This window comes from Canis aureus, chromosome 21 (genome assembly GCF_053574225.1).
Source record: "Canis aureus isolate CA01 chromosome 21, VMU_Caureus_v.1.0, whole genome shotgun sequence".
In the NCBI taxonomy this organism is placed as follows: Eukaryota; Metazoa; Chordata; class Mammalia; order Carnivora; family Canidae; genus Canis; species Canis aureus.
Window position 1 is genome coordinate 35878004 of NC_135631.1, and position 24094 is coordinate 35902097.

General features: G+C 37.0%; 1 protein-coding gene across 7 annotated transcripts in view; it reads right to left on the reverse strand.

Moving 5' to 3' along the window:
* Positions 1-24094, reverse strand: part of CD36 (CD36 molecule (CD36 blood group)) — a 76253-nt gene that overhangs the window by 29327 nt on the left and 22832 nt on the right. The window contains exons 1-3 of one of the 7 annotated variants that reach the window (XM_077863868.1): positions 7476-7749; positions 4984-5237; positions 421-509 (exon numbers count right to left, since the gene is read on the reverse strand). The gene's annotated coding sequence lies outside the window, so the exon portion shown is untranslated. Of the gene's footprint in view, positions 1-420; positions 510-3879; positions 4020-4983; positions 5238-7475; positions 7750-9285; positions 9407-13696; positions 13759-22771; positions 22906-24094 lie in introns of those variants that run through there. The other 6 variants (XM_077863870.1, XM_077863869.1, XM_077863872.1 and 3 more) reach the window with 6 other exon arrangements.

The window sequence follows — 24094 nt, forward strand, 5'->3', positions numbered from 1 at the left end:
ATCAAAGTACAAAGAAAACGCAACTGAAATATCCCTTTGCCAGTTCCAAATACACAGATGCTTTTTCCTTTTGTTTAATGAGATGGACTCACCAGGTTAGTCCCTCCCCTTTCTTGCTTTTACCTACCTACCTACCTACCTACCAGTGGAAGAAACAAAAGATACTATCATATAGGGTATTTCCTCAAAATTCTCGTCTTTGAAATTTTCTCCTATTGCATGAGTATTGAAATGGTATCTCCGAGAACATGCTTACTGTGCTTTCTCCCTTATCTACTGTCCCGGGACACCCAGATGCATCCTCGCCCTTCATCTGGCTTCTCCCCACACACAGCCACACACATCCTGTCTGTAGCTCTCGTGCGGACTGAGGTCTTCTCTGTCAAATGCCAAGCAAGCATGGTGTTGTCTTTACTGTACCTTATTCACGAGTCTGTAGCAAGGTCAGATTTTATAGGAAATGTTCTGATGAGTCTCAGAAAGAACCAATTCTTCTAATCATTTGTAAGCTGTTAAAATAAAAATGCATGGTTAACTTGGGAAAATATATTGTCAGGAAATTAATACCAGAAGGCCTCTGATGTCACCAAAATTAAAATCACTACTAAAAGAAAATCTCATTTTCATGAATACTGAGCTCTTGCCTAATTGTTTTTTTATAAACAATGTGGAAAACTGAATAGTTCAAAGAAGTATACCTTACTTTCAATTTCGTGGTTAACAATTAACTTTTGTTTAGACCAGAGGTATGAAGAATATCAAGAAAATATATAATGTAGAGGATGTCTAATTTTAATGGTAGGCATTGCTTTGTTACTAGCTTCAGAGATTTTTTTTTTTACATATTCAACTGCAATATTGTTTATTTTTTTATCATGGGCAATTGCTTCACCCCAATTGTGTTAAAACCAATTAAATTGTGCCAGTGTGTATTTCACCTGGCGGATCTTAACTTTTGGTGCCTGTATATACTATGTGGTTATTTCACAAAGATTGAAAGAAAATGATTTCTGAAGTGAGTAATTCTATTTAAGAGTTTATTCCTTCTCATATTTGGAAACACACTCATACTTTGGTTGTAACAATATTCTTTTAAGTGGGGCTGATCTGACATTGATAAACAGTCAAAATGTGCTTTGTAGCTTATAAACAAATATTCCCTACCTCTTTGCCCAAAGCCATGGAAAACACAGTGCTAAAAGAATGGAGACTACAGACAAAAAAAGATTCACAAAATATTTTTGTCAGCACCGTAAACTCAATAACAAAAATTATATTTTGTAATGATCTCGGATTTTCCCTCCACAGCTTAGTTGCAACAGAAGTGCCACCTTTAACAATGTCATTAGCACTTATTTCCACTGGAGGAACTGTTTCATTTTTCAGGAACATTACTTGCATAGCTAAGAAAATAAGGAAAATTAGACTTTTCCTCAAAATGGAGAGACAGAAATGTCACACAATTTTCCCATGGCAATTTTATTTATTTACCTTTACTCTTTCTAATCTTTGTGCTCTCCCTTTCCCCATGCCTTACACCTTGGATTCTTCTGCTGTAAATCATGATGCACTGAGCTCATTCACATGGAGGTTCTGGTGGCTAAGAAGCTTGAATACGATTAGTGTCATATGTTTTTTCCAATGTAAAAGGAAATATATAAGCCTCAGCAAGTGAGTTAGCTTTCCCTGTGGACTGGAGTTGGCTTTTTAGTAATTGCTTAGGAGTAGAGTGTGAAGAAAAGCTTTCCTTGCCCTCTGAAATCGTGTAACGTGCTACCCATCCTGGTGTGTTCTGTATACTATGAACAAATAATCACAGTCAGGGTAGCTTGTTAAGTAACACCTCACTGGATGCTTATTTCAAAGACCATCTTCCAGGTCTCATTTGCAAGTTGTACCTTAAAGTAGCAATCCAAATACAGAGATCTAACCTAGTGTAGTTGAGACTAGTAGACTGGAGATTAAGCCCAAACCTGATTTGCGACTCTTGCCAGATGACTACGAGCAAAGCACCTAATCTCTCAATACTTCAGTTTCCTCATGTGTAAAATCAGATGCCAAGATGAGATCAGCAGTTTTTAATTTAAGTAGCTGAACTGGTTCTTGAGATTCTAACACGGAAGACAAATGGGCAGAGCGACTATAGAGGACAATGGTCGTGGGCGCCCTGGCATCTTGGTTCTCAGCTTGGTCTCCCCACTCCCCCCTGATATCTCCTTTCCACTTTTAGGAAGCTCTAGGAGAATCTCTATAGAAATCAATGGCTCTGCAAACCCATTTAAAAATTGGCATAAGAAGTCCCCAGAGTCAAATTGCAGTTTTCTTTATATAACATCCTGAATCTGTTTAACAGGACAACTCAAATATTAAGTCATCCCTTTTGGAAAGTTATTTTATGTTCTGTATAAATGTCACTAAACATCTTCACTAATAATGTCATTTGCAACTCTGATGGATGGACATAAAAGGATTAAAAAATGACAATTCTGGGATCCCTGGGTGGCACAGCGGTTTGGCGCCTGCCTTTGGCCCAGGGCACGATCCTGGAGACCCAGGATCGAGTCCCGCGTCGGGCTCCCGGTGCATGGAGCCTGCTTCTCCCTCTGCCTATGTCTCTGCCTCTCTCTCTCTCTCTGTGTGTGTGTGACTATCACAAATAAATAAATAAAAATTTTTAAAAAATGACAATTCTATTGTTGCTAAAATAGATATATGTGCACAGATTTGCCCTTCTCCAAACTCTATGCCATAACCTAGTCATGAATCTGATATTTTCCAGAATTATTCTCTTTTATTCAAGCAGCCCATGTACTACAGAGAAGAGTTTCTGCAAAGGGCAAAGAGTCCCAAGAATGTCCACTGGAAGACCTAGCAGACAGCATATGTTGTCCAGTGCCTCCCTCACTAAACCTGGAAACTCATTTTATTACTTCTAAGGACCCAGAGCCCCAGAGACGTCAAGTAATGGGCATGCCTGGATCCTGCCTAGGCTCTGTCTGCTGTAAATTTAAAACTGAAGTGAGATAGTACATCCATTCCACTGCTGTTGAGTTAAGTTCATCAGAAAACATAAGGGTCAAGTAATTTATCCTGTTAAATCTCATGGTTAGACAGTTATTGGGATAACACTGGTCTGGGTGATATAGCTGCAAGTAATAATCTAACATTACTTCACACATATACCAATACTTTTAAGACAGACTGAGTTTGTGCACTTTTTTTTTTTTTTCAAATTTTCAACTGACTGATGCGCTCTTGGTATTTTGTTGTAAGTTTCCAACATTTTCCCCCAAATAATAGGCAAGATATTTGACATTACTTGGGTTCATTTATTTTCCTTTAGTGCCTTGACACCGTGAGTAATAGGTATTGTTATTCCACTCATACTTTAACCTTATGCTTCCTATTATAAAATTAAAATTAGTTTTATTCACCTGAGGCAAAGGAGGGCAAACACATTGTGTTAGACACACACTGAGTACATAAGAGAAAAGTCCAAGTTATAGCATTCTATTCAACAGTTTTTCCACCCATGTTTATCTTCAGGAAAAAAAAGGGGCATAGTTTGTCCCCATTCTTCTCTCACATTTAGCTAGGGCATGTAAAATTTGTGTCTAGCACACTTGGTTTTCTTCATAACATAGTTCCTTACATATTAAAGTAGTAATTGATTTCACTTGCTAATTTTGGAATATATTTTATTATTTATTATTATTTCTCCATCATTAGAATAGATGAGACGTTGATATCTGCAATAATTTACTTCTTGCTTGAAGTACACAAATTTAGAAAGCAAATAATAATCACAAGTTCAGGAAGGAAAACTAATGGTTGAGACTTGTATAAAGAAAAGAAGGTGTATTTAAAAATATCATATACCTTTCTTGAGTCTATAGGGAGAGCAGCTGTATCCTATCAGTTTACAGATTACAAATCCTATTCCTTTTGTAGAATTTGTAAGTGTATCTTATTCCCTTGGGTTTATCTTTGAAAGAAGGAAGAAGAATACAATTTTTCTTTTTTTTTTCTTGGTAAACCAATTAAGGGTTTCCAGAATGAATTTAACAAGCATTACACCTTTTCACTATGTTGGAAGCCTGATGGTAGAAACTTGAGAGACTAAGCTATAGGAAGCCTCTCCAATAAATAGGTCAGAAAATCAGAGAAACTTCCCAGAGGATCTATAATTCTTCCCATGTGTGGATAAAGCTGTGTTCCTTGGGAAACTCCACCCAGAGAAGGCATGGCCTAGAGGTAAAATTTCTTGGGATGTGAATTGCAAAACTTGAAAAAGCTTCAGATTACAAGAGTATTTGTACTATAAAAGAATGCCAGGACCTGCATGACATTTTGTTACTCATGAGTGAGTATCTCAGATTTCCTATTCTATCATAAACCTTCTTTGCACATTTCCTTAGAATAGAAAACCAGACCACACACTTCTGCTTTCAGACACACACACACACACACACACACACACACACACACACACACAGTTCTTTTGATACACAGCCTTCCTCACCTAATAAATAGAGTATCTGCCCATAAAACCCATTTTTGGAGACTTGAGGGGGGGGTGATTAATTCAACAGATTGGATATGAACAATGAAAGCTTTTAAAATTAAATTCCTTTTCACACTCTTACCCTACACCATGCCTGGATGTGTTTGCATGCCATGATTTCTGAGACATGAGTATGATGCAGAATCAAATCCAAGTTAGTTGCAATGGGTGTAAATCAATAGTTTAAATCTGTTTATGCTTCATCACGTGGAAACAGAAGGTGATTAGATCAGTACTTTATAAACTTCTATTTAGAAATATAATTCTTTACATGCAATTCCAATATACAAACATAGCTAAAAGAAAAGCTATTCTGGCAAAAGGGGGCAAGAACTGTGGCCCTTTCCCCTTCCTGTCATACTTCACTTGGGCTCTGAGTCATCCTCACAGAACTGTAGAGCTCTGCAGAAAATACTTACATAACTAGATGAGAAGTTCTCCAACATCTTTTCTTATTGAAGTTACCATAATCCTTTTCATATGTACATTTGTATCCTATTAGAATATGTGGAGGTAGGGGCACTTGGGTGGCTCAGTCGATTCCGTGTCCAACTCTTGGTTTCAGCTCATGATCTCAGGGTTGTGGGATCAAGGCCCACATCAGGTTCTATGCTCAGTGGGGAGTCTGCTTGGGATTCTCTCTGTTCTTACCCTTCTGCCCTCCCCAGACCCTCTAAAATAAATAAATAAATAAATAAACCTTTAAAAAGATTATGTGGACATAAAAATATGTAATAGGAAAAAATGTATAAACATCTATAATATGAAATAATACATATCATTAATTATACTTTTCAAATATTACAATTTAAAACTCGTTTTGGCAGCAGTTTTAAAACAATAAGTACATTGGACTTCATATGTCATACCAAGGATCCTTCTAGAAATAAGCCTATCTTTTGGAGTACTTGATTACAGGGATTACTAGAAGTTTGAAATGATTCTCTTAGGGTCATGTCAGTTTAAATAGGATTGTCTAGAGCTTTTCTTGATCTTTGAACTTCAGAAGGAATGTTATATTTTTCCTCTCTTGAATTGTATTACAAACAATAAAATGCCATGTGGTTTGTGATGGTTCAGATTCTGGACTTTGAAGTCAAATGATTTAGGTTTAATTTGGGTCTTGATAGGATAATTTCTTTGTGGCTAAATTTTCTCTAAAATGGCTGTATCACTAATCAAATAAGTTGTAAATGTCAAACAAAAGTAAATGAGGTTATGTATAAAAATTCCTATCATAGCAAATGGTATTTTAACATGTTATCATGAAATGTTATTTTGAACTGTACAGTTAAACAGTAAAATGTTATTTCATATTGGCTAAATTCTTCAATAAATGTACATAGTTTACACAAGTAGGAATGATTATTTGAAAAAACACTTCAATGACAATAAAATCTGATGAAATGATTTTTTTTATATATATAGGAACTTAGAATATCATGCAAGTGGAAAGGCAGCTGCTAGCTTAGGAGATGCGACTTAAAAGTTTGATCCATAACTTGGGCCAGTGACCTAAAACATCTTGCGATTAAATCAAAAGATAGCTACAGATTTGATCCTTCAGAAACAAAAAAATCCACAAGAATCAAAAGTGTCTGAGTAAACGTGGCCAAACATTTTCATAAAAAATAAGGGAGGCAACTATAAATTCCAAACTTTCCAGTACATCCTGTGCAAGTACTCTCCAATTGTAAGGATGATGTTCCTCCCAGGCTAACCTGTTATCTGATGATGGTGGATTAGATTCATTGTTCTGGTATAATAATGATGCTGGTAAATAAAAATTTTCTACATATTTTTCTCTCATAAAATCCAATGGACCACTAGACTCTACATAACAAAAACCCTTTTAAAATTTCATTTTATTTTCTGAACCAATATTGGAAGCAATGTTTCTTTTAGTTTCAGAAGGTAGTACTATATTAAAACCATATAGAAGACTGAAAAATGCATGCAAACATTTTTAAAATGTCTTTCACCACGTTTCCTGATAATTCCCGAAACTGTGTGAGATTTAGTGCAGAGAGTTTATACCATTTCCAGTATGAATTAACTTACTGTAGTTAAGCTGAAAACTTTAATTATCCTAGAACGATTTATCCTTTATTTAAATTTGGTGTCACCATTGAAGGAAATAATCTGCTGATATTTGTAATAAGCTTCCTACATGGCCAAAAATATTAATTTTGATTTTATTCTCCTACCGCATTTTATATAATTTACACTAATTAATTAAATCTAGAATCATTGTCTGGAATATAATTTACATTCCAAGTAGCAATTATGGTATCTTTGTTCATTAGCGGGGGAAAAATGCCTAACAAGAACATATCCAAAATACACATTGCATTTAACCATAGTGACAAAGTCAGGTTCACCAAAATCAATGCAATTTAGTTAGAAAATGAAACACATCAGTGACTGTCAAGTAAGAAGTAGTTAACTACAAACTGGAAAGTATTTTGACATAAGAGTGGCAAGTCACTTAAAAGAACCAATGCATTATTTTAATCTTATGGTGAATTTTTATTCCTAATTTAAAGTAAAATTCAGGTATAAACAGCCTAGCTGTACCATGAAAGTTTTACAATAATCAAAGTGGATTATAAATCATTTTAAATATATACAAATAAATGTTTACAGACAGATGTAAGACTTTAAATATCAAAACATAAAATGCCACTGACCATTGGACAAGGTTTTAATATTTTTTAAACATAAAATGTAGAAAGACTGGCAACCTGGAAAACACCACCAACTTAATTTTTAAATAAAGCCTAATGACTTTGAAAAACCGTTACAGCTTTTTGTTGAAGTTCTACAACTTCTTAAAGAGTGTTTACAGAGTAATCTCCTATCATTTAGGAGACAGAAATCTTTTTTGTTAAAAACAAATCATATGACTTACCTTTAAAAAAACTAAGAAATATTTTTCAATCAAAAGCTCAAACATTTGAACAGCCAGTTCTTGGTAGGACCAAATGGTATTCTTCAGAAAAACCCTACACTAAAATCCTCATTACATAAAGTGTGTGAGTTTAAATACGCTTAAAAAAAAAAAAAAAAAAAAAAAAAAAAGAAAAAAAAGGACGTTATCGAATCCCAGTAAGTGGTTTGTTGTCAGAGAATTAGGAAAAAAAAAAAAGAAGAAGAAGAAGAAGAAACCCACCCACATCACACTACTGGTATGGCTCTTAGGAGTCTATTTTTATGGTCTGGTGAGGACCCATTACCTATATCTGAGACACTCAGCAGGCTTTTTTTTTTTTTTGGACATTTTCCCATCCAAGTAAGTCAAAGGGCAGAGAAACAAAAGGCACTGGCTTGCCGATCTGCCTCTAATATATTCTATTTTCCTACATAACTGTTATTCCAGACGATGAACAGGGTCCGGGGGTGGAAAGTGTAAATTGGGAAGAATTAGCAGTCTCACTTCCTTGTCGTAATTTAGCTTGCAAAATTCCATGAGGTTTCAATAAAATGCACTTCTCTATACAGTTTTGATCTGAAATACACGAAGACTAAAGATTTTGAAAACAATTGGAGACAATCAACAAGGATGACAAACGGACTTTAGAAAAGGAAATAGCATATTGTTCTAACTGGAAATTCTTAACTGTTTATTACTTTCTGTTAATTTTCCAGGAGTTTCATGAGCACAGCAAAATACTGCTATGAAAACAAAAAAAGTAAATTTCCCTTCAATTTCTTCTGCCAAAATATAACTATTAAATAACATTTAAATAGAATTACATTTAAGATGACCTTTTCAAGTAAAAAGGTATTTATTCCAGGTACTTCAAAAGAAAGGCATTCTTTTAAAAATCCCATAAAAATAGAAGGTCTTGGCGGGCGGGGGTGGGGTGGAGGTCATCTTACAGAGAAATTCTCAAAATCATGGAAGGCAGATCAAGATCTTTACAATGTTAAACTGTCATCTGTCAGACAGGCCAGCTGAATAGATGCCTCTAAGACAACCTTGAAGTAAAGCAAGCTAACAATAACAGGCAGAAATATATTTAGTTCATTAGATCATATTTAAATAAGTCCTTTTCATTGGACTGCCTGTGTTAATTCCTCCTGAGAGTGTGGTGAATCTTTTTAGTTGTTAGTATTACAGTACAACTGGAAAGGAATCTGAAATGCTCTTTTTCCCTCATGCATTGCTTACTTTTTCCAAGGTATTTTTACTGACACATGTATTTAAAAATTAATGCTTAGGTATTAAAACTTGAGATACATTGGGATTTTTTTTTTTCAAATTTTAGACCACTTAGCTAGGATAAAGGAGAAATGAACTTGTACAATCTTCTTGTGATTTATGCTTTTCGTTTCCAAAGAAGAGCTTAGAAATTTCAGGTAACTTAAAAAGAGGATTCCTCTAAACCGTGACCATTTATCTTGGCTACATTAGTCAAGAGGCAATAAGGGGCTGTTTTAAGAAATATTCTGATTAAGAATGTCTGTTTTATTGTATTTTAGCTGCTTGGATCTATTTCTTCTCAACTTTAATTCTCACATATCTCCCCCGCCCCCCGCATGACAATACAGAAATAGCTCACCGACACAGGAGTTGAGATAGTGCCTATTTTAAAGAGCAAATTTTAAACATATTGAAAGCATAGTTAAATTATGAGGAAAGCATAAACACTATTTGAGAAAGATACTTTGGAAAAAAGACAAGCAAAATAGATGCTTTAAGTTGACACTGAACTTACTTGGATCATTCATCAGTAGCCTAATGCCATCCAAACCCTCTGGCTGTCTCTGGAGAAGAAAATGTCACACACTCCCAAGCAGTCCAAAGAATCAAATTTACATTCCCAGAGGCAGCTGTGTTCAATCCCATGGACAGCAGTTCCTGAGTAGCTTTCTGAGTCTTGTGTGCTAAGACCCGGAAAGGGCACAGCTAAATAAAATCCGTAACCAAATATTTAGATTTGGAGCAACATATATACCTTGAACTATAAGGCAGAAAAGTGCTGCACCCATTTCCACATAAAGAAAGTTGAGGCTTTCCTTTTGGGAAAAGAATATGTACCCACAGTATTTTGAAGGGATATATTTTATGTGAGAGTATACCTTGCCTTATGTAATCCACTATAGCACTAGATGAATCTAGTATAATGAAGGATAAAACTTTCAGCAAAGTCAGCTTAGGCATCATTCTTTGGGAATTTTTTTTTTGTTTTTTTTTTTGTTTTTTTTTTTGTTTTTTTTGGTCAGAGACAACATAGAGTTTGGAATCAGACAAGTGAATTCTGATATTACTGGGCACTGGTTGTATCAAGGGGGGGGTTGGTAGTTAAAGGATTACTTACTCTTATTCTCTTAATCAGAAAATGGACAAAACTAAGTAAGAGGATGGTAATAACTAAATGAGAGAGTTGTGTCAACACAACTCCCCTTTGACAGGGGCCTGATTACTAGGCGCTCAAACTCAAATCCTTTCCATCAGGCCCCTGCTCCATTTTTCCTTTCTTTTGTATTTTCTTGAGATTACATGGCACCATCAGACATAGATCTGGCTTTTTTTTTTGGCCCTGATTTTGCATCTGCTGGAATTTTGGCTCCATGAGGAGGGGGACATTTGTGCAGTCAATTCGCTGCTGAAACCCCAGTGAAGACTAGGCTCACCGCTGGTAACCAGTTAAATAAATGATCACATACAACAATTGTCATAACCGTGATAATATTTTAAAAGGAGTGAGAACTGAGGGCACCTGGGTGGCTCAGTGGGTTAAGTGTCTGACTCTTGATTTCAGCTTAGGTCATGATCTCAGGATCGTGAAATCGAGCCCTGCATCAGACTCTGTACTGGGTGTGGAGCCAGTTTAAGATTTTCTCTCCTTCTGCCCCTCCGCTTTCTCCCTCAAAAATAAAAAAAATAAAAATAAAAAATAAAGGAGTGAGGATGGCCAGAAATCAGAAGTTACTATGGTGTCTGTACCACATTTATTCAATGGATTGTTTGGGATGAAGAGCATCTGCTTTGAAAGTCAATGGACCAGAGTTTGATTTTGGAGTTCATCGCTTCCTAAAGTATGTGACTTGTTCTAACTACTTCACTTCTCTTGGTTACAGTAGAAATATTGGCTTTTCAGAATTGTAAAGATGGACAGTGATAATATAAAGAATTTAGCACAGAGCCTGACATAGTATTTAATCAATACTTGCTATGGTGATCATTGGCTATCAAGCAAATATTTATTTTAGGGAATTTATTATAGTAATACGGACAAATAATATTGAAAATTATAAAAAGGTATAAAATGATGAGTTTCTTTCAATTCCCATTTCAGGTATGTTCTCAACCTCCTATAGCTTTACAAATTTTAAATTTACATACATATGTGTATGGAATAATACATATACCAAATCATACTTTCTGCAACTTGACTCTTCTCAAATTATGTGCTTTGGAGATACCATATTTTGGATAGAGTTGATGCTCTTTTTTCCCATTATTGAAAAATATTCCATAGTAAATGATGTATTGTCTTGTAAATAACAGATCTCTTATTTAATGGACACTTTTTTTTATTTGCAGTTTTTTGATCTTACAAAAAATATTAAGCATTCATACACAGTTTAAAAATTTTTTTGAATGTAGTTGACACAACGATGTTAGTTTCAGGTGTACAACATGGTGATTCAACTTCTCTGTGTTACGCTATGCTCACAAGTGTCGCTCTCATCTGTCACCATACAAGGCTATTACAATATCATTGCCTGTATAGTCATTTTGTTTACCTGTTCTAGGACACCAGTAAATAGCAGTGAGTGAAATTTCTCGGTCAAACATGTGTATGGTTGTTTGTGGGTTTTTTGGGGGGGGGCGGGCTGCAGGGAGGGTGGAGTTTTACCAAATTTGTTTATACATCTACACAACATTGTGTGAAGCTGCCTCTCTGCACACACACTCATACTGATTTATACTGAACTCTGAGGTGTAAAAAAAAAAATTTTTTTTAAAGAATTGTATTTATTCATGAGAGACACAGAGAAAGAAGCAGAGACACAGGCAGAGGGAGAAGCAGGCTCCATGCAGGGAGCCCAATGTGGGACTTGATCCCAGGACTCCAGGATCACGACCTGAGCTGAAGGCAGACACTCAACTGCTGAGCCACCCAGGCATCCCAAACTTTGAGTTTTTAACAGATACTTTTTTATTGGTAAATATTCAAATATATGAAGTTTACCTTATTTTAAGTATGTTAGCCATTTCTATTTTCAAATATTTGTGAGGGGTACCTGGGTGGCTCAGTCACTTGAGAGTCCTACTCTTGGTTTCAGCTCAGCCCTAATCCCTTAGGGTCAAGAGATTGAGCCCTGGGGAGGGAGGTGTCCATGCTCAGCGGGGAGTCTACTTGGGAATCACTCTCTCCCTGTCCCTCTGCCCTCCCTGTGCTCACTCACGCACATGCTGTCTCTCAAATAAATAAATCTAAAAAATATTTGTGATTATATTCTTGTTCATTTTTTTTCTATGAATTTGTTTGTCCTTTCCTTCTTGGTTAGTAAGGAACTGGCCAGTCTTCTGATATTGGACAATTAAAAAAATTTTTTTGAATATTTTAAACTTTATTTTTATTATAATTTTATACTACTAAAATTTAGAATTTTTATGCCATTAACTTTCAAAGTAATTTCCTTTTAAATATTGTGCTGTGCTTTGAAAGCCTCTTCTCATGAAAATATTAAAAATAATAAAACTTCTCTTAGCATTTGTATGGTTTAAAAAATCCTTTGTAACAGTATTTTCAGATAAGCTGGTTCCCGGAACTTAATACTTAGGAAGTAAAAGAGGAAGAGTAAAGTAAGTTAACAAATATTGCAACATATTTGAGAAGCAGATGATAGATGCATTGTAAGGACTCTAAAAGAAGGGTCACATGGCCTGAGTTCTGATCACTCCTTATTAAAAATAACAAGATTTGTGGACTCAGTAACACATAGTCATTGTATTTCTGATTTCCTTTCTTGCCAAAGAGGATTATCATACAGGACCCACATACACCCTCAGGCTGAAAGATCAAATCAGATATTAGGTTTATACCTAATGTAAATCTATGCAGCTTCTACTAAAGATGGAGTTTTTTAAAAATATTTTTTACAGTTCAGGAACTGAAAAGAAGAATCTTAGTATAATATGCATTGCAATTGTGGATTGTATGGGTAAGCAATGACCTATTAATCATGATGATGATGTAATACGAGAGCTACCACACACTGGAGGCTTGTTGAACTAAGTATTTCACCTGTGTTACCTCATTGGCCTGTCATACCACCTCCCTGGGCTCTTGAGACAACTAGCTGAGGTCACAAACATAGTATGTGTCAACGCAAGGATTAAAACCCAGACAGACTGGATGAAGATCCAATACTTTTTTTCTAAAACAAAAAAAGGACATAAAAAGTTCTTGACCAATACCTGATCTTGCATATTCTTTGACACATTTGTTCAAATTGAATAACAATTTTAAATAACCTGATGTTACATTGAGAGGAAAAGGATATCTAACCATAACAAAGAATGAACAGTGAACATAGTCTGTAAGTGATAGCTAACAGAATTATGTTGAAATTGAATAAAATCCTTCTAAAGGCCTGTAAACTATCGCAGAACATTAGTTAACAGCGTCCAAACATAAGTAAAATTTGTTTCATCACTTTAATCTTTGGAGATAACCATAGAGATTTATATACACACATATGCATACATATTTATGCACACGTATATACACACATAATTATGTGCATGTGTGGACATATATAAACATACATCTAATATTTTCAACTGCTACCCTGCTTATTTGTGAAAGCATTAAACCAATGGCATGTTTTACCTACTTTCTATGCTGAGGAAGGACATCACATACAGGAATAAAAATAAACATATATGCATATAATTAAGACTTAACAGCATAGTGTAATGCCAGGGAAAGCTTTAGAGACTAAAACAGAGGCTTCTAAGATGGCCTGAAAGGGAGAATTTCAACGACATCATTGAAGGTAAACTGCAGAGTATCAGAGTAATTAAAGTTTAGGTTTAAACCATGTGATCTAATGAACAGAAACACGGGATAAAAGCAAAGATGCCGCATTAAAATCAGAAAATAAACTTACCCATGTGTTTAATAGAAGCCATGGTAGGAGCTGTGTGTAAAAGAGAGATTAAAGAGGGACACCTCTGTTTATGTGGCTAGTGCTCCTGTGGGCGGGGCCAAATCAATATGTAAATTTCACGGGCCATCTAAAAATGTTGACAGACCTAATCTTTACTTGAACAGTTTGCAAAGCTGACTCAACTCTGTAAGGTGAAAGAAAGTAAGTCAACATTTAAATGATACTAGGAAACATAGGAAAAGTTATAATCAGCATAGTTGTCAGAATAATTTGTGCTCATACACCAAATTGAAAATTATTAGGGAGGAAAACAGAAAGAATCAGGTAAAAGGATAACTAGGTCTGAAAGATAGCATGGCGAAATAGGAAAAAAAAAGCACAATAATCAATAAGGAAAACAAGCATTTAGTTAACAAATGCCAAATTAGAAAAGGTTGAGAAAAAGATATACACAACCAATTGATTTGAAAGTTCACAGGACAGAAATGTACAAAAATGACTGAATTGAGAGTGCAACAAATTTTATTGTGAAGGAATGTAATCTGAATAAAGACAGTCCCTGAAGTGGGGTCTTAAAAATGAAATAAAATGATTTTGAGAAGGGCTAGAGAAATCAGTTTACACTCACACTAGCTCATGGCTTGATCAAAATGATGTGCTTTAAAAAGGTTTTCTACTGTTTAAGCACCAATGAAAAATTGAAGGGTGTGGCAAATGTATAACAACAAAAAATTATACAAAGAAATCAGCTGGACAATGAGGATCAAAGTGATTTTGTTCCATTTAATAGACATACTAGAGACAATTAAAAACTTGGTTATATGGACATCCATCCCATCTGACAATCTGTCACCTTAAGTTGAAAGATACACAACACTTGGACATCAGATTCCCGTAAGAGGTAGATGTACGTACATGTGTGCTACGTGCATACATGCACCTGTGCACACGCGCATGCACACATACGCCCACACATATGCCCACGCTTTTCCAGGGACAGAGAAGCATACCTAATCAGGTTTCTTTTTAAAGATGAGAGAAAGCTTCTAAGATACAAGTTGTACGACAATAATTTATTTGAAAAAAATCACCACCCAGGAAAACATACAATCTGGATACCTTTCTTTTTCTGTTTGTTTGAAGCGGAGGAGTTTGCCACTGTGAAGAATTACTTGGCACAAACCCTACATTTGTGTGACACAGCAGCCTCTGCTACAAGTTCTAAGGAACATAAAACAGTCTATCATCGATCCTAGAGTGATATCAGATCATCACCATCATCATCAAAGTTGGTTCTCAGTGGGCTGGAGGGAAAGGTTTGCTCTTGGACAAGCCTGAGTTTTCTGTCTTCAGAGAGACCAAGTTTGGTTTAGAGTGCTACTTTTCAAATGAACTCCTTGGAAGAACTTGAGATATATCCTTGATTTCTAGGAATCCATAGGATTCAAAGTGGGAACATTTTACTCTAGATTTATTTTTCAGTTTGAATAAAGCCTCATAAAACTGTACGAAAAACAAACAACAAAAACATTGAACACACACACACTGTGTATATATAGAAATATATCTGATAAAACTTCCAGGAGCAAATATTTCCCGGAAAATGTTATGAATCATTTAAATCACTTCCTTTATATATTTCAATGGATATATTCCAGAGAGCATAAACAGCAGAATCCAGAGAGAATAAGAGAAAAAAACTGGTACGCTACCATTCTCGAATGCATTAGACAGAAATAGGAACTCAGAATAACCTAAAATGCCAAAACCCTGAAACTGTCTCTGTGCTTGCTGGTTAGCTGTTTGCATGAAAGAAATTACAACTCATCAGAACTGGAGTAAAACCTTCCCTTTGTAACCTCCACACTGCAATTTTGACTCCTAAAGCAGTCTGGCCTATTAAACTTCATTTTGGCTTTGACGCTTTAGCATGAGAGCTGGCATTACGTTTTGGGACATTGACTGAAAAACTGATGAGGCAAATTACCTTGTGGTAAGTGTGGCAGGGGGGTGGAGGTGCGTGCAGGCAGCAGCCATCCCGTCCCTGCGAGCATCTGCCGTCCTCACAACTCTCCAGCAAGAAGCCAAGGACTCACAACCTACATACACCTCAGCCACCCCTTCCAGATTCCTGAAGGTCACTCTTCTCTTTTGTTCGGAGCTTGTGATTCAAGCAAACAGCAGCAGGTAGTAGAATCTGAATTGCTACAGAATGTCACCCTCCTGTGACTCTACTAGTCCTGCTAGCTTGGCTCTGCTTCATGACCTCCCATGTCCTCAGGGACTGCAGGGACACAATTGTTCTCTTGGCTCCTGGGGCCTGAGGTGTCCGGATTGTGGCACAGAGGCAGCCACTCTCCTCCTCCACAGTGCCTCCCGTTCACAGGTAAAGCTACAAATGTGATTGGAGGGCCTGTGTTCTCTGAGCACCTTTCCCTGTGCTCTGTGATGCTCCTTTGGTTCGCTGCACAGTGCTCTCCTGTTCAGAGAAGGCCGAGAATATTACTGTTTTCCCAAACCGCATACCCAAGGCTTGGAGCAGCGTCCTCCAAGTATTCCAAGGACTAAAAACTATTTTCTGGACACAGTCCAAGAATGTTGCTAGGCCTGTTTTTCCGCTCATTTCCTACAGCTCCTCAGGGAAAACTGGGTCATCACAGAAGGTTGGAGAAACGAAGGCTACCATGAGTAAAATTAGGAGGTGAAATAAGTCCATAAGAGCATGGAAACCACACCATTCCATGAATTAACTCAATTCAGAATTAAAAACCATTAAAATATTTCCTATGTCATAAAGAGGTATGTCCTCAAATATTGTTTTTATAATAAGCCTCAGCACAGGCTTCTCTCTCATGAGCTTCTCGGTTTTAATTTTTGCTTTTTTCCTTCCTGAGTTACCCTACACATCTGTCCCAGGTGATTTCTGTGCGACTATTTGATATTTCATTTTTATCTTTTTAGGTTTCTCTAGAAAGGGTACACAATTTTGGATATGTAAATTTGAAGTTGCATCCAAATTACTTCTCGCAGTTGCATTTACAAAAGCATAACTATCCCTAAATCAGCGGAAATCATCAATTCATTTGATCTTTCATTCCTTTTACAAACATGCTCACATTATCCACTTCACAGATATTTTCGTTTTGAAAGGTATCCAGCCTCCAATGGGAGTTCAATATACAATTATTGGTTTCCAAATATGACCAGAAAATATTCTAGTCAAAACCTTGCCTTATGTTGCCATTTGTTCTTTTAATCTCATATTTGCCACCCTGTACAGTAGAAAATACTTGAATTCTTCAAACTATGAAACTCAAAAAGTAAAGGTTATATTACATCTGTGCTATTTACTAAACTTTCTCTGGTTTAACCTCCAAGCCAGCTAGGGTTGGGGAGGGGGGGGGGGGAACACTGTATGATTTTTCTTTTTAAGTCTTTTGATGCAAATTTATTACTTGGAAAACTTTTTCTTTCTAGAATATTCTGCTATCATATATGTCAGTCTTTCGATCTTCATCCAACCCTAGGTGAATTAAATTAAAACTGAAGATAGACAATGTTGTTGTTTTCAAGCCCCATACATAAGTATTAAGTACATGTTTTGGGAAGTTGGCTTTGGTTTTTAAAGATGAAACAGAATGAATACATCTGATGAAACACAGCCATTTTAATTAACTAAATCATGACTTTTTAAAAAAGATTTTATTTATTTATTCATGAAAGACAGACAGAGAGAGAGAGAGAGAGAGAGAGAGAGGCAGAGACAACACAGGCAGAGGGAGAAGCAGGCTCCATGCAGGGAGCCCGACATGGGACTGGATCCCGGGTCTCCAGGATCACACCCTGGGCTGAAGGCAGGTTCTAATTAAACCACTGAGACACCCAGGGATCCCTAAATCATGACTTTTAAGGGATATTTCACTATGCTTGAGAATTTTGCAGAGGAAAGACAGTAATTCTTTAGGAACTTCACACCCTCAACCTTAGTGCCTCCTCTGTAGAGAGCAGTGGCTTGGGACCTGGAAACCATGAGTGGTTGACTCAGCTTTTAGATAGGCCTTTAAATATAGAGTTCAGAAGGAAAGATTCAAAAACTGCCTCCATGTTTTGATTTATAAAAGTTTTGAATCTAGAGGCATTGCCTCTAAAAATGCAAATGTCCCATTTAATATTTTCCTTGAATTACATAGGGAGTGTTACAAGAACATACATTTTCCCTCAGGACTCACAAAAACTCATTTGCTCAACATTGGTGGGAATCCCTCGTTCTGTTATTATCTCGCCCCCACCCCCATCCTGTGTGTAAAAATATAAGGAAGGACATACTCGTGCTGCTGGAGGACTTCTTAGAACCTCAGGGAAAGTCATTCTGGGTCAAAGTCAACACCCAAATAAAGGATGAATAGAGAAAGATAGAGAGAACCAGCAAGTTTGATCTACCTATGCCTAAAGAGTTCTAACTGGAGTTTTCAATTTTGTGGACCACCAAAAATCCCTGTTTTGAGTCAGTTTGAGTTGAAAACACCCAAACAGATACCCTGAGATTCTATGTAAGATGTGGGCATTACGTCACATACATTTTAAGCAACTAAAATACCTAACCAGAGTTCTAGCTCATTAAATGTGGTCAAGGAACAACTTAACAAGGCCTTACGAAAAGAAAAAATGAAAGAAATACGATTTTCTACACTATATGCAACAGAGATATTAATATGACATTAAGCACATGTAAAATGCCATGTAACTACACTTTCTTCTATGTATCCCCAGAACACTTTAGTGTTATAAAGAGTCCTATAAAAAGCTCAATTCATAATTTATTTGTTTATTCCCAATTTTCAAGGGAGCAAGTCACAGTGAGGCCCCTTATAATGTACTCACTGGGAACTGGGTTGGTAGTGCTTATCATTATACCTCAGATTTTAAAAGAGTGCCTGTGAAAGAAAAGAAGGAAAAGAAAAAAGAAAAGGAAAAGAAATGAGTGCCTGGCACATGATAGGCATTTAAATATGCATTGAACAGATACTAGAAAACCTATACTATAGGTATCACAGCATATTCCAAAAAGAGACCTGGATATGTTAGATACTTGGGTAGGAGAGAAGGTACCAGGTTATCTGATACCAAGTTTAAAAGAACTGGTTCTTCCCTAGGTGTGCATTTTTTTATATTTAGTAGACACCAGGCATGAAATCAAAGCAAGAACCGATGTGGTCTGCTTGAAGCAAAGATCTGCATGCATTGAACAAATAACTGGATTTCTCCGCATTAGAAAATATTCTTATGAATGGCTCTGTCATTCCAGACGCTTACTGAGTAGCTGCCATGCGAGGATGAATGACATGGGCCCACACCATAAACTCTTTGCAACCATTTCAAATGAATCTAATATACCAATTGTGTTTATGGATCCACAGCAAGGAACAGACATCTTAAAATGAAGATTTCTAGAGTCACCTGAGTGGCTCGCTTGGTTGGGCATCTGACTCTTGATTTCAGCTCAGGTCATGATCTCGGGATCATGGGGTCAAGCCCTGCAATGAGCTCTGTGCTCAGCAGCAAATCTGCTTGTCTCCCTCTCCGTCTGCCCCTCTCCCACCTATGCACGCGTGCAGTCGCTTTCTCTCTAAAATAAATCTCTAAAAGACAAAGAATCCTAAAACTTGCTAAAATAATTCAACCACACCAAAAACCATGATTCAATAGTAGATGTAGATATCACTAATAAGTGATTGTGTTGTCCTGTTTCACCTATGGAAGTTTTTGCACGTCTTCTGAATATTACCATCTACCATCTAATTTTTTACATGCCAATCTATCTCTTCATAAACTATGTGATTCCCAGGCTAATAGTTTGATTCCTCTGGGTTGCCTAGAGGATTGGTTCTAGACTGCTTATTTTCTTAAAAAAAAAAACAATGGGTCTTTATCTGACTTCAAACTGCACCTTTGTCAAGGGTGTTAGTATGGCACAGTCACTGGAGCCTTAAACAAGCATCCCCGGGAACTGGCTCTTCTCTTCTGGTAGCAGTGAGTTACAGAAAAACACCTTAAGTTCTGTCTTTGTATTTATTTCTCTCTGTGAGAGGAGACATATATATTATCATTAAGAGGGGCATTGCCCAGCTGAATAGACATGCTGGGGGATTAAAAAAAGTGATCAATTTCAGAATTCTGTAGATAATAAAGTACAGAGAACAAATTAAAAGTATCACCACACATATCTTTCCTTGTCCCATGAAAACCTGGATCAGACTGATTTTTTTTTTTTTTAATTCTCAGGAGAACCTTTAATACAATGAACTCCTAAATATCAAAACAAATGCATCAATGCCAAAACCCAGGAGAAAAGGACAGTTGTAGAACCTGCTAGCATTCTTGCCTCAGGAGAGGCTGCAGCTCTACCTCTGCTGCGGACTGTAATAAACATACAAAAGTTTAGATCAACAGGGAGATAAGATAAATGCAACACCTACATATGAAGAGGTGAAAAGATGACAGTTAAATACAGTGTGAATATATAAAGAAAATGAAAAGGCATCATTAAAATCTGAAAACATGTTTAAAAGCAAAAAGGGCAAAACAGTTGCAAATGCACTGCAGGGAGCAAATGCTCAAACCGAGGATGAGACTAGGCCTCCAATGTCTTTTCCATTATTGCAAAAAAATGTGCTTTTCAAATAATTATCTAATACATTTGTGCATCAGATGACATGGCACATCACACGTGGCATAAGATTTTTAAAAAATAGTATCATAAAATATAATCATATGCAAATAGTTAATATAAAATGAAAATATCACTAAAATGTACAACATACATAGATACATTTACAAATTTGTAAGGAGCTATTAATCTAAATCAAACTCACAGAAACGTTTTATTATCACATAGATTAAATACTTTACTAGTCTTGCTATCTCGTGCTTTTGATTTAATGAAAATCCTATATATAAGAGCAAGGTAGGCAATGGAATAATAAACAGCAGACAATAAATTTGAAATAACTAAAATTACACAGTAAATTTAAGCTTAATTTTCATGTAGTTGCTATCCACTATAAACTATAGGCTGCTATTTCAAAATTCAGTAATCTGTGAATTTTAGTTTGATTGTGTAAATAATGCAACAGAGGATGTGATCTGAATATTCTTACCAGCGAAGTATGGAGGTGTAGCACAATGCCAGCTACGTTGGCTTTGCATTCACTGATAAATTGGGTTGCCATAGCAAGCCCATAGTCACTCGGTTCCTAAGCAACCCAAGACTCAACAGACTTCAGATACTCAGGAAATCACTGATCTTTCATTGTCCTTATGGGAGAAATAGGAAAACCCGTAGTCCCAAATTCAGTGGAGGATTCCCCGAAGACCCAGTTGAGTAGTGGCCTCCTATAAAATGCCCCATGTTGATTTAACGTATTAAAGAATAATATTTGGAATGGGGCATTGACTATCAAAGTGCTATGTGGATGAAATTAGATATAGAAAATGGTCAGTACTGAGTATGTGTTGGGCAGACAAATATTTGTTGAATAAATAAACACAACCCAACTCTCTAAAGACAAAGTCATGTACATAATGCCAGCATGCATAAAGTCCTTGCCTTTCAGTATTAAAAAACCTTTTCTCTGTGTAGTAGCATTGCCACAGCATGTCATTTCAATTTTTTTTTTGTTTTCTAATTATTTACATTAAGGTAGCATAGGTAATTATAAGTCTGTAGTTGCCTGTGATCTTGTACTGAAATGGTTAATTATGGCTTGTCTAGGAGGCTTAAATAATATTAACCACCGAGATGTCAAATAGAATTGTAGAGGGCGGAGGTACAAGCAAGGTCCTGAATGAGGAGGTATTAGATCCCCGTCCCTGTCTCTGTCAAGCACTCTCTCTCCCCAGCCCCCTGTCTTCACACAATGCCCACAGAGGGGAACCACTGCCCCTAAAGCTGCCTTGGGATTCACAGGGGTTACTTCCCAACTATTTAAGATAATTGCAGTGAAATGCAGCCCAGGCATATCAGCATGGTTTCTTCCTGCCGAACACTGGGTTACGATGCAGGTCAAAATAAAATGCCATCACTAGAAATGGTCACATGTGACCTATAAAATGGTTATGTCTGAAATCTGTAAAGTTTTACCTAATTCTACATCTGGCCTTTGACACCTCCCATCTATCATTTCAGGTGGCTGCTTTTTACCATGAAAAACAGCATAGGAATGATGTACAAGTTGAAAAATGGGCTTTAATTTAGTGGCTGCTTTTTTTCCACTTTCTATACCCTGTTAGCCTTGCATCAAAGATTCAGTCACCCGAGTCAGCTATCCAATACGATGACTGAATTCCCCAACCGGAGTATAAAATAAAGTTGCAGAGTCACCTCTCAAACAAGTCCCAGGAGACACCTGTTGGCTGCAGCCACCCCGGGAATGCCAGCAGCAGCAGCTCTGCCTGTGCCCTCCACTGATCATGTGGACTCTAGGGGGCAAGGACGGCTGCTTCCTTCTCCAAGATTCGGAAGACAACCCCCATCTTAATACAAGAGAGACCAAAACCTGCGTTATTATGAGATCTGACCGCCTCTTCACGTAAAAAGTGACCATCTGCAACTTAACAGTCTCCCCGAGCACAGGTATTCTTAAGAATAAAAGCTAACTGTGAATGAATTTCCCCTTTTAGGATGTGGCTGCTCCAGTAAGATAGTCCTCGATTGCTGCTTGTATATAAATACACGTGTGTTGGAAGGTCTGGGTACCTTCAAATATTTTTTAATATCCTCTGATCACTTAGTATCACAGTTCGTACTGACAGGAGCACAGTAAAGCTACTACACCTGACCAACTCTTTCCATTTTCTTTTAGATACAACTTCTTATCTGAAAGCTTGAGATAGGGTGCCTAAATGCCTGGATCTCAAATACTCCCCGAGAGAAGAGAGAAGCGCAAGTAGAGCTTACACTGGACACGAAGAAAGCAAAAGTCAGATCAAAGTAGAGATCTTAGCGTTGCAGGCACCATCTCGAGTCCTATGTTGTTAGGCTAGAAAACTTGACAAGGATTACATAAGCGTAATTACCAGTTTGAAGTCCGATGCAAAAGTGCGAGTCCACCAAGGTTAACTCACTTGCAAAATGCTGGTTGGAAGACAATGGAATTAACAATGGTAAGTGTGGTTGAGCTTGCCCCAGGTGCTGGGCCAAGCCACTGCTGTACATCAGCCAGCCCCACCTCCAAGGATCCCAGAACGGCTGTGGAATTTTGGGTGACACCCACTGAGGCAGTGGGATTCCTGAACCACACACAGCCCTGCCGCCAGCCTTTGCCAACCTCCCCAGCATGAAAGTGAGCTGCTCCTCACCTTGGTTCTTTCCTTAAAGGAAAAAAAAAAAAAAAAAAGACAAAAAGAAACAATTAGTCTGTGACGTTTAAAAGAACACAGAAGCAGGTCTCTCTCCAGGGGTATCCCTACTTATTTTCTCATAGCAATTCCCTTGACTCTTCTCATCCTGTGTCGTTGTTATAGGACTCCACTGTCCTCCAAGGAACCACTTAACAACGTGCATACTTGTCTAGGGTGAGAAACAAAGCATCGATGAATATTCAGGCTTGTGAAAGCTGGGGGGTAAGAGGCTTACTGTGCCAGGCCTTGCAAAATGAATGAGTTCAGGGCTACGATAGTTATAACACTCTTGGCCATTTAAGAGAACCAAGACAGCAATATTTGGCAGGTATGCTATTATAAACACATGCCATAAGAAAAACAATTTTAAACAAAGACACTCCAAAACCAAATCAAGCCATTATAGTATATGCTAAATTAGACCCAAAAAAAATTTAAAAAGATTTTCCCACACCAGTTCGGCAATAATTCCCTGGGGATTACTGTTGATGACATACACTCTTATCCATACATGTTGTTTTTGATAAAACTTTATCATCTGGCCACCGTGTACCCAGAAGTCTGCCACAAAGAGGAAGAGAGCCTGATTCCTACCAGGAGGTTTTCTGCAATGTCCTTCAAAATACTTCTATATAAAATACAACATGTGAGTTCTGAGCACTTTCGATCTTCCTTCTCAAAATGTGGTGCCACCTGGTTGTGGACATTCATTGTAGAGCTATTTAGCTTGTAATTAAAGTCTGTTATTTAGTGATCTTTGTCTTTGAAACCCGAAAATGCCCATAAGAATTTAATAGGGAGGTTTTCAATGGTGAAATGAATGGTTTCAAAGATTTAGGAGTTGGCTAAAAATATGGCTAACTCCATATTCTTATATTATTAGGCCCCAAATACCCAGCAAGCCCAGTTGCCTAAGGCTTAGGTGAGAAATGAGCCATTGTCTAGCATTTGATTTGGGGGCACTCCTGGTTGTCCCATTTCGACTGGGCAGTTCGCTGA